This window comes from Bos indicus x Bos taurus, chromosome 18 (assembly GCF_003369695.1).
Source record: "Bos indicus x Bos taurus breed Angus x Brahman F1 hybrid chromosome 18, Bos_hybrid_MaternalHap_v2.0, whole genome shotgun sequence".
Classification (NCBI taxonomy): domain Eukaryota; kingdom Metazoa; phylum Chordata; class Mammalia; order Artiodactyla; family Bovidae; genus Bos; species Bos indicus x Bos taurus.
Genome location: NC_040093.1, coordinates 44424447 through 44436384, shown reverse-complemented (window position 1 = coordinate 44436384; position 11938 = coordinate 44424447). Strand labels below are relative to the sequence as shown.

The 11938-nt window shown below is 40.9% G+C and overlaps 1 pseudogene; it reads right to left on the bottom strand.

The window, feature by feature from the left end:
* Positions 1-7341: 7341 nt before the first annotated feature.
* LOC113876879 lies at positions 7342-7493 on the bottom strand (annotated as a pseudogene).
* Between the last annotated feature and the right edge of the window lie 4445 nt (positions 7494-11938).

Below are 11938 nucleotides of genomic sequence, written 5' to 3'. Positions count from 1 at the left end.
ACAACGTCTTTGCTCCCTGTTTTAAAATCCCTCACCAAGAAGATTACTGCTAGCTTTATTGCAGTGTCACAAAGCCAGGTGCTTTGTGTGTAAAACAAAGGTAGCGAGGTGTTTGGAAAGAACTCTGGACGAAGAGTAAGGGGTCTGTGTTCCTGGCCCTCCCTCTACTGTATGACCTTAAATAAGTCACTGTCTTTCTCTCTGTCTTGGTTTCCCCGCTTGCACAAAAGGAGGGCTTTGAGCTAGATTATCTTCAAGGCCCCAGCAGCTCAAAGAAACCTCAAGATTAACTGTGTTCCTGCCTGCCAGCCAGATATCGCTCTGAACAAACGCTTTCGCTCTGCGTAATGTCTGTTTCCCCAGACACATCATGGAAGATATTTTCTACCTGAAGTTACAATCTCACCACTTACCTACCCCAATATCATTTAAGGGCTCCTCCTTCTGCTTTGAAGTTCAAAGAAAGAGAAGACTCTGCTTAATGAGAATAGCCCCTTTGAAATGTTCCCTCTGCAGCTGCAAGCTGGCGGATCCTGCACTGTTCAAAGGCAAGAAGGCTATTGTGATGCAGATGTGCTCCAAGCTGCGTCGGCAGCAAGAACATTTCCATGGGTCTTTACTGTATTTCTTCTATTATTCATAGAACACAATGTAAATGAAGCCATAAATTTCACCCCCCCACACACTAGATGTAGAAAGAAGATAATGGAAATTGTGAATTATGAATGAATCACTGTTATTGTAATTCCTTAAGGATTCTGATGGAGATGATTAAATTCTTGCAAAGACACCGATTCGAAACTTTTATGCCGGAGTACTTAGTCATGCTGCTTGGAATTTCACAAGGAACGGCGTAGAGATGATCTTGCTTTTGCATTTACCTGCCAAATCTTCTCATAGATAATCTGCCTAGGCTTGGACCTTATTAAAGATGAAGATTTCATTCCTGCAGGAGGGAAAAGTGTTGCAAAATTACATATATCTTCCCACTAGTCAGACATATTGCTTGGGATCCTAAACACATAACAGGTGAAACCCTTTAACCCTGAGTTCTTGGAATTTATTTTTTCTTTTAGAAAACAAAATAATTAGGAGTCCCTATCCTTCTTTTAGAAAACAAAATAATTAGGAGTCCCTATCCTTCTTTAAAAACTGATCCAGCAACCTAATAAAGTCAAGGATGCAGATTTTCTTTCCCCTCTTTTAAATTTGTTTTGATAACAGGAATTCTGGTCAGCAATTATTCTCTCAACCCTGGTACACAATTCCTCTCAATAACGACAGTGGACCATGAGATTCAGAAGCCGTTCTGGTTTTGATAATGATAGAAAGTGATTAGAAGTACTTCACTGGGCTGAGACAAAGCCTCTGGAAAATTTCAACCTTAATCCACTTTAGTCTTGTGCCAGGCTTTTAGAAGGTTATAGTCCCCAAAATGAGATTTGAGATGATATTTAACAGTTCAAGTGTCATTCTGGAAGGAGTTCTCTTTTGCAGAACTCCAAAATAGATTTTTGACATTTTTATGCTACCGAATATGTATGAATTGATAAAGATATAGGCACATGCAAGCTTCTGTTCAGTAGTTGCTTTCAAGTCTCAAACACAAAATAGTTTAAAATGTAGAATATATGTGATTACGCAGGGTATAAAAGGTACCATTGGAGAGTCTTCATAAAAGTTTCTACTATTCACCAAAATGTAGTAGATGCAAAATCAACTAGGAGTTCTTAGGCAGCCAAGAACCCTTCCCTGATCCTCAATATCCTTATTTGCAAAATGAAAAATTTGGATTAGATGATGTCTAAGGTATTTTCCAGCTTTAACTTTCTCACTTCTTGAATAGAAAGCAAATTCAGTTCAGTTCAGTTCAGTTCAGTTCAGTCATTCAGTCATGTCCAACTCTTTGCAACCCCATGAGTTGCAGCCAGGCCTCCCTGTCCATCATCAACTCCCGGAGTTCACCCAAACCCATGTCCATCAAGTCGGTGATGTCATCCAGCCATCTCATCCTCTGCCATCCCCTTCTCCTCCTGCCCCCAATCCCTCCCAGCATCAGAGTCTTTTCCAATGAGTCAACTCAATTGAGATGCAAATATTCTTACTTTACTGGGCCTAGGCTAGAAGATATATAAAAAGCTAGGACTCTAACCTCTATCATGAGGCCTTGGGAGTGTCCTGAAAGTCTTGAAAAGGTGTTGTCTATATAGAGCCAAGTTTGAGATCACAAATAAGGTCACTGGAGCTACTAGCCAAGAGGAGTCTTTGCCAGTTGCCAGAGGTGTGGTCAAGGCTTCCCTGGTAGCTTAGGGGTAGAGAACACTCCTGCCAACGCAGGAGACATGGATTCATACCTGGGTTGGGAAGAACTGGAGAAGGAAATGACAACCCACTCCAGTATTCTTGTCTGGAGAATCCCATGGACAGAGGAACCTAGTGGGCTACAGTCCATGGGCTGGCAAAAGAGTCAGACATGACTTAACAACTGAACAACAACAATTGTGTGTGAAGTCCCTGGCACATATTAGATTTTACATGTGTGTGTGTGTGTGCTTGTGTGCTTAGTTGCTCAGTTATGCCCGACTCTGCAACCCCATTCACTTATGTTCACATATACATGTGTGTGGGGGTATATACGTATATAGATATAACTACTCCAATATTCTTGCCTGGAGAATTCCATGGACAGAGGAGCCTGGTGGGCTACATTCCTTGGGGTCACAAAGAGTCAGACATGACTGAGCAACTAACACACACACACACACATACATTATATATATATATATATATATATATATATACACACACACACACACACACACACACACACACACCTGAATAACTGAATCACTTTGCTGTACACCTGAGAAATTGTAAATGAACTACACTTCAATTTTTAAAAAAACAAAAGATTAAAATTAACATTTGTGAGGAATTTAATGATAAAAAATTAACAAGTTAAAATTATTTACTGATGCACTAATTTCACTTTTAAAGAACTGACCTTATAGCAATGATAAAACAGAAGAAGAAAAGTCAGTCACAGGGTGAAAAGCAATGTATCATTGTGATGAGCAGTATGGCCTCTAGGAATTCCAGAGCAAGGTTGCCTGTTCTGCCATGGCTCAGTTCAGTTCAGTCACTCAGTTGCGTCCAACTCTTTGAAACCCCATGGACCACAGCACACCAGGTCTCCCTGTCCATCACCAACTCCTGGAGTTTACCCAAACTCATGTCCATTGAGTCAGTGATGCCATCCAACCATCTAATACTCTGTCATCCCCTTCTGCTCCTGCCCTCAATCTTTCCCAGCATCAGGGTCTTTTCAAATGAGTCAACTCTTCATATCAGGTGGCCAAAGTATTGGAGTTTCAGCTTTAGTATCAGTCCTTCCAATGAACACCCAGGACTGATCTCCTTTAGGATGGACTGGTTGGGTCTCCTTGCAGTCCAAGGGACTCTCAAGAGTCTTCTCCAACACCACAGTTTCAAAAGCATCAATTTTCCAGCACTCACATTTCTTTATAGTCCAAATCTCACATCCACACATGACTACTGGAAAAACCATAGCCTTGACTAGATAGACCTTTGTTGACAAAGTAATGTCTCTGCTTTTTAATATGCTGTCTAGGTTGGTCATAGTTTTCCTGCCAAGGAGTAAGTGTCTTTTAGTTTCATGGCTGCAATCATCATTTGCAGTGATTTTGGAGCTTAAAAAAATGAACTCAGCCACTGTTTCCACTGTTTCCCCATCTATTTCCCATGAAGTGATGGGACCGGGTACCATGATCTTAGTTTTCTGAATGTTGAGCTTTAAGCCAACTTTTTCACTCTCCTCTTTCACTTTCATCAGGAGGCTTTTTAGTTCCTCTTCACTTTCTGCCATAAGGGTGGTGTCATCTGCATATCTGAGGTGATTGATATTTCGCCCAGCAATCTTGATTCCAGCTTGTGTTTCTTCCAGCCCAGCGTTTCTCATAATGTACTCTGCATATAAGTTAAATAAGCAGGGTGACAATATACAGTCTTGACATACTCCTTTTCCTATTTGGAACCAGTCTGTTGTTCCATGTCCAATTCTAACTGGTGCTTCCTGACCTGCATACAGGTTTCTCAAGAGGCAGGTCAGGTGGTCTGGTAGTACCATCTCTTTCAGAATTTTCCAGTTTATTGTGATCCGCACAGTCAAAGGCTTTGGCATAGTCAATAAAGCAGAAATAGATGTTTTTCTTGGAGAAGGCGATGGCATCCCACTCCAGTACTCTTGCCTGGAAAATCCCATGGACGGAGGAGCCTGGTAGGCTGCAGTCCATGAGGTCGCGAGGAGTTGGACACAACTGAGCGACTTCACTTTCACTTTTCACTTATATGCATTGGAGAAGGAAATGGCAACCCACTCCAGTGTTCTTGCCTGGAGAATCTCAGGGACGGGGAAGCCTGGTGGGCTGCCATCTGTGGGGTCGCACAGAGTCGGACACGACTGAAACGACTTAGCAGCAGCAGCAGCAGATGTTTTTCTGGAACTCTATTGCTTTTTCCATGATCCAATGTATGTTAGCGATTTGATCTCTGGTTCCTCTGCTTTTTCTAAATCCAGCTTGAACGTCTGGAAGTTCACAGTACACGTATTGCTGAAGCCTGGCTTGGAGAATTTTGAGCATTGCTTTACTAGCGTATGAGATGCAATTGTGCAGTAGTTTGAGCATTCTTTGGCATTGCCTTTCTTTGGGATTGGAATGAAAACTGACCTTTTCCAGTCCTATCACCACTGCTGAGTTTTGCGGACATATTGAGTGCAGCACTTTCACAGCATCATCTTTCAGGATTTGAAAGAGCTCAACTGGAATTCCATCACCTCGACTAGTTTTGTTCATAGTGATGCTTCCTAAGGCCAGCTTGACTTCACATTCCAGGATGTCTGGCTCTAGGGGAGTGATCACATCATCGTGATTATCTGGGTCGTGAAGATATTTTTTGTACAGTTCTTCTGTGTATCCTTGCCACCTCTTCTTGATATCTTCTGCTTCTGTTAGGTCCATAGTCTTTCCCATTCTATTGTTTCCCTCTATTTCTTTGCACTGATCACTGAGGAAGGCTTTCTTATCTCTCCTTGCTATTTTTTGGAACTCTGCATTCAAATGGGTGTATCTTTTCTTTTTCCTTTGCCTTTCACTTCTCTTCTTTTCACAGCTATTTGTAAGGCCTCCTCAGACAGCCATTTTGCTTTTTTGCCTTTCTTTTTCTTGGGGATGGTTTTGATCCCTGTCTCCTGTACAATGTCACAAACCACCATCCATAGTTCATCAGGCACTCTGTCTATCAGATCTAGCCCCTTAAATCTATTTCTCACTTCTACTGTATAATGGTAAGCGATTTGATTTAGGTCATACCTGAATGTTCTGGTACTTTCTAAATGTTGCACCATCACATGTTCTCTAAGCCCATGATCACTCTTCTAGATTCAGAGCTCTGTTGCCTGTGTCAATAGATGCCTGAGTTTCTCATCACTGAGTCCCAGGATGAAATTTTATTTTTACATATGGAAACAGCCATATCAGGTCAACTCACAAAATAGTTATACTTCAGTTCATTTCAGTTGCTCAGTCGTGTCTAACTCTTTGCAGCCCCATGGACTGCAGCACACCAGGCTTCCCTGCCCATCACCAACTCCCAGAGCTTACTCAAACTCATGTCCATTGAGTTTGTGATGCCATCCAACCATTTCATCCTCTGTCATCCCCTTCTCCTCCTGCCTTCAATCTTTCCCAGCATCAGGGTCTTTTCAAATGAGTCAGTTCTTTATATCAGGCAGCCAAAGTATTGCAGCTTCAGCTTCAGCATCAGTACTTCCAATGAATATTCAGGACTGATCTCCTTTAGGATTGACTGGTTGGATATCCTTGCCGTCCAAGGAACTCTCAAGAGTCTTCTCCAACACTACAGTTCAAAAGCATCAATTTTTTGGTGCTTAGCTTTCTTTATGGTCCAACTCTTACATCCATACATGACTACTGGAAAAACCATAGCTTTGACTAGATGGAGCTTTGTTGGCAAAGTAATGCCTCTGCTTTTTAATATGTTGTCTAAGATCATCATAGATTTTCTTCCAAGGAGCAAGCGTCTTTTAATTTTATGGCTGCAGACACCATTGCAGTGATTTTGGAGCCCCCAAAATAAAGTCTGTCACTGTTTTCATTGTTTCCCCATCTATTTGCCATGAAGTGATAGGACCAGATGCCATGATCTTTGTTTTTTGAATGTTGAGTTTTAAGCCAACTTTTTCACTCAACTCTTTCACTTTCATCAAGAGGCTCTTCAGTTCCTTTTCACCTTCTGCCATAACGGTGGTGTCATCTGCACATCTGAGGTTATTGATATTTCTCCCAACAATCTTGATTCCAGCTTGTGCTTCATCCAGCCCAGCGTTTCTCATGATGTACTCTGCATATAAGTTAAATAAGCAGGGTGACAATATACAGCCTTGATGTACTCCTTTCCCAATTTGGAACCAGTCTGCTGTTCCATGTCCAGTTCTGTTGCTTCTTGACCTGCATACAGATTTCCCCAGAGGCAGGTCAGGTGGTCTGGTAGTCCTATCTCTTGAAGAATTTTCCACAGTTTGTTATGATCCACACAGTCAAAGGCTTTGGTGTAGTCAGTAAAGCAGAAGTAGATGTTTTTCTGGAACTCTCTAGCTTTTTCTATCATCCAGTGGAAGTGGATGTTGGCAATTTGATCTCTGGTTCCTTTGCCTTTTCTAAATCCAGCTTGAACATCTTCAAGTTCTTGGTTCACGTACTATTGAAGACTTGCTGGAGAATTTTGAGAGTTACTTTGCTGGCCTCTGAGATCAGTGCAATTGTGCGGTAGTTTGAACATTCTTTGGCTGTATTTAATAATATATAGTATTATTATATATTATATAATAAATATATGGTTATATTTATTATCTATAGTTAATGCATATGGTTAACATAAATATATGGTTATATTTATAATAGATATATGGTTATATTTATAATAGATATATGATTATATTTAATGAATATCAAAAAAGACAAATCAATTATTTCTCATCAGGCAGATAATACTTCTCACTCAGGAGTATTAGCATCACAGATACAGCCCATATTCATTCTTCTTCTATTTCAATACAATAACACTAGGAGACAAATGCCAATGATTCATCCCTTAAAACATAACAGGTAGGGGACTTCCCTGGTAGCCCAGTGGCTAAGACTCTGTAGTCCCAATACAGGGGACCTGGGTTTGATCCCTAGTCAAAGAACTAGATCCCATATGCCACAGCTAATAGTTTACACGTGGCAATTAAAAAAAATAAAACAGGTCCCGCATGCTGCAAGACTTCGAGTGTCACAACTAACACCCAGTACAGCCAAACAAATAAATTAATTAATAAAATTCACCTTGATGAGGTTTATTTTAAAAAAAGAAAGCTATACTTGATCTTAGCCAAAAGGCCAAGAAATGATGAATCTAGAGTCTATTATACAGATGGAAGTAAGTCAGAAAGATAAAAACAAATATCATACATTAACACATATATATGGAATCTAGAAAGATGGTACTGATGAAGCTAGCTTCAGGACAGCAACAGCAATGCAGACATAGAGAACAGAGTTGTGAATACATTCGGGGAAGGAGACAGTGGGACTAATAGAGAAAGTAACATTGAAACATGCACACTACCATATGTAAAATAGATAGCCAGTGGGAATTTGCTGTATGACACAGGAGTGCTAAGCCAGTGCTCTGTGACTACCTAGAGCAATGGGTGGGAGGTGGGAGGAAGGTTCAAGAGGGAAGGAACATATGTATGTCTATGGCTGATTCACAGTGATGTATGGCAGAAACCAACACAATCTTGCAAGGCAATTATCCTCAAATTAAAAATAGATACATTTTTTTAAAAAGCTAGGTAGAAATCCTTTTGTGCCCTCATTGCTCACTCATGGTGTTAGGTCATACTTCCATAGCAACTGCTGTTTCTCTTATCATTGCTTGATTCACACTTGTAATTACCTGCCCAAATTCTGTCTTTCCCTGTGATGTTAAGCTCTGACTTCGCAGGGATTGTGTCAGTGTGATTCACCATTCCATGCTTAGTTCCATAGTGCCTGGCACACAGCTAGCATTTCATAAATATCTATGGAATGAAAAAGTGAATGAATAAATAAAGCCAACTCATAGGACTGCCTTCAAGCACCCTGGAGAGAGATACTCCTCTCTGGAAAGACAGACTCTCACAAAGAAGGAAGTGTAAAAGATTTTGTGGGCCTCAAAATGATCTGCCTGCTGGCCTGCTGTGATTACCAAATTTTCTGCACAGATTCACCTCTCCGGATTCACACACATCATCCCCAAGTAGCTCCTGTTAAGTAGTTCTTACTTAAGTGGCATATTTAGGCCATATCAGAAGAGAAAGTAGTTGACAAGAATGAACTGAACATTCTGAGGTTACAGGAGCATATGGGATTTAGGCTTGGGAATAACTACTTCAATTAAAATGATTCTTTCCAAGTACAATTTGCAAAATGTAATTTTTAATGTCTGACTCTCCCCGAAAATCTTTCACCTTTTTATGACATTTCCATAATTACTTTTGGAGAGAAAAGTTTCTTTTTCTAAAAGCTATGGGTTTCTGAAATATCAATGATTCCTTCCTCAGTCCCACAGTTCCTCAATTAAGATAAAGCAAAGGTTCAGTTTATACAGAAGCCTGGATGGGCCCATCGGTGGTTTATGAACCACATAAGGTATTAAAAAAAGGAAGGGACAAGAAAGAGGTTCCCAAGTATTGACTGCCCCTCAAAATGATCTCAGACTTTTTTGTATATTTCCAAGTCTCTTCTTTGTTGTTGTTATTGTTCAATTGCTAAGTCATGTCCGACTCTCTGTAACACCATGGACTGCAGCACACCAGGCTCCCCTGTTGTCCACTGTCTCTGGTAGTTTGCTCAAATTCATGTCCATTGAGAGAGTGATGCCATCCAACCATCTCACCCTCTGCCACCCCCTTCTCCTCCTGCCCTCAATCTTTCCCAGCATCAGGGTCTTTTCCAGTGAGTCAACTCTTCGCATCAGGTGGCCAAAGTATTGGAGCTTCAGCATCAGTCCTTCCAATGAATATTCAGGGTTGATTTCCTTTAGGATTCTCCCTAGAGATTTCAAATCATAGGTCTGGGATGGAACTCAGGCATCTGCATCATAACAGCCCCCACATGATGTCATAGGTCAGACATTTAGAGTCCCACTAAACTCCTTTCAAGCTTTGACATTCTAAGCATCTCAGTCTTTTCATCAGCCAAGGAGCACCCTTCCCAGCAGCCCCTGCTTCATAAGGGGACCATCAAAGGGCAAGAGCTCTGCCCCTACAGTGTTCTGATTGGTGGTTCTCACCAGTGAGAACAGCAGCCATTGTTTACTGAGTCTCTACTTAGCCAGGCTCTCAACACATGGCAAGGGAGCGAAGGGCTTATCCAACATGACCTTAATTCCTGCAGCAACTCTCTCAAGTAGGTCTAATAGCCTCCCTTTCACAAATGAGGCAATCAAATGTTTTGGGAGGCTGAGAAGATTGTCAAAGATTCTTGATTTTGAAGTGATGGAAGTAGGATTGGAACTCAAAGCTGTCTAATTCTACAAGTAGGTTGAACCACTGCACTAGCCCATCTGTCATGACAAAGGTCAAAGGCTTCCCATGTAGACAGAGGCACTGGAGACAAGGCTTCACTGGTGGCTCAGAGGGTAAAGAATCTGTCTGCAATGCAAGAGACTCAGGTTCAACCCCTGAGTCGGGCAGATCCCCTGGAGAAGAGAATGGCTACTCACTCCAGTATTCTTGCCTAGAGAATTCCATTCCAGGACAGAAGAGCCTGTGGGCTACAATCCATGTATATGTATATACCACATTTTCTTTATCCATTCATTTGCTGATGGACATTTAGGTTGCTTTCATGTCTTAGCTATTATAAATAGTACTTCAATGAACATTGGGGTGCATGTATCTTTTCGAATCAGAGTTTTCATCTTTTCCAGACACGCTCTAAGGATATACACTAGGTCATATGGTAACTTTATTTTTAGTTTTTTCAGGAACCTCCATACTGCTCTTCCAAGTAAACTTTCTAATGTACAATGGATTTCGATTTTTTCCCACTGTAAAAAGTCAGACATGACTGAGCACAGGAGACAAAGAGTGTGGCATTCCCCACTCATGTGCAAAGAGACTCTAATAGAGCCAGTTCTCTACAGCTTTGAAGAGGAGAGATAAAACAATAACAAACTCTGTAAAATTACATTCTGCCTGAATCTGCATGTTTGCCAAATTCTACAAGGCCAAGATCTACGGAACTATTTTGTTTAACTGTCAAAGAGGTAGGTAAAGAACAAACAAGAATAAAATGATTTGCTCAACACCCAGTGCTATAATGAACTTACAAACGCTGTGCAGGCTGTACATGTATATATCTACTGCCAAAGTTTTGGGCAAGAGTGTAGCTGACGTTTTCATTCTGGATTCTTAAATAAATACTCCATAATTATTATTTACATATTATTTAAATGTAAATAATTTCATATGGTTAGCATTTTAAGAGATTGAGGTATTTGTGAAATATCTACCCATTTCTTAAAAACTGCCATATTAAGAGAGGCCAGATGCATGCATAAATCAGCCAACAATGATGGGACACTAAGAGATAAATGTCTATGGGTCACCTCAAGTTACCAACAGGGAAATTCTATCAATCTAATGGACTTGATAAAGGACAGAAACGGTATGGACCTAACAGAAGCAGAAGATATTAAGAAGAGGTGGCAAGAATACACAGAAGAACTGTACAAAAAAGATCTTCATGGCCCAGATAATCACGATGGTGTGATCACTCACTTAGAGCCAGACATCCTGGAATGTGAAGTCAAGTGGGCCTTAGAAAGCATCACTATGAACAAAGCTAGTGGAGGTGATGGAATTCCAGTTGAGCTATTTCAAATCCTGAAAGATGATGCTGTGAAAGTGCTGCACTCAATATGCCAGCAAATTTGGAAAACTCAGCAGTGGCCACAGGACTGGAAAAGGTCAGTTTTCATTCCAATCCCAAAGAAAGGCAAGGCCAAAGAATGCTCAAACTATCACACAATTGCACTCATCTCACATGCTAGTAAAGTAATTCTCAAAATTCTCCAAGCCAGGCTTCAGCATTAGGTGAAGCGTGAACTTCCTGATGTTCAAGCTGGTTTTAGAAAAGGCAGAGGAACCAGAGATCAAATTGCCAACATCCGCTGGATCATGGAAAAAGCAAGAGACTTCCAGAAAAACATCTATTTCTGCTTTATTGACTATGCCAAAGCCTTTGACTGTGTAGATCACAATAAACTGTGGAAAATTCTGAAAGAGATGGGAATAACAAACCACCTGACCTGCCTCTTGAGAAACCTGTATGCAGATCAAGAAACAACAGTTAGAATTGGACATGGAACAACAGACTGGTTCCAAATAGGAAAGGGAGCATGTCAAGGCTGTATATTATCACCCTGCTTATTTAACTTATATGCAGAGTACATCATGAGAAACGCTGGGCTGGATGAAGCACAAGCTGGAATCAAGATTGCCGGGAGAAATATCAATCACCTCAGATATGCAGATGACACCACCCTTATGGCAGAAAGTGAAGAGGAACTCAAAAGCCTCTTGATGAAAGTGAAAGTGGAGAGTGAAAAAGTTGGCTTAAAGCTCAACATTCAGAAAACGAAGATCATGGCATCTGGTCCCATCACTTCATGGCAAATAGATGGGGAAACAGTGGAAACAGTGTCAGACTTTATTTTTTGGGGCTCCAAAATTGCTGCAGATGGTGACTGCAGTCATTAAACTAAAAGACGCTTACTCCTTGGAAGGAAAGTTATGACCAATCTA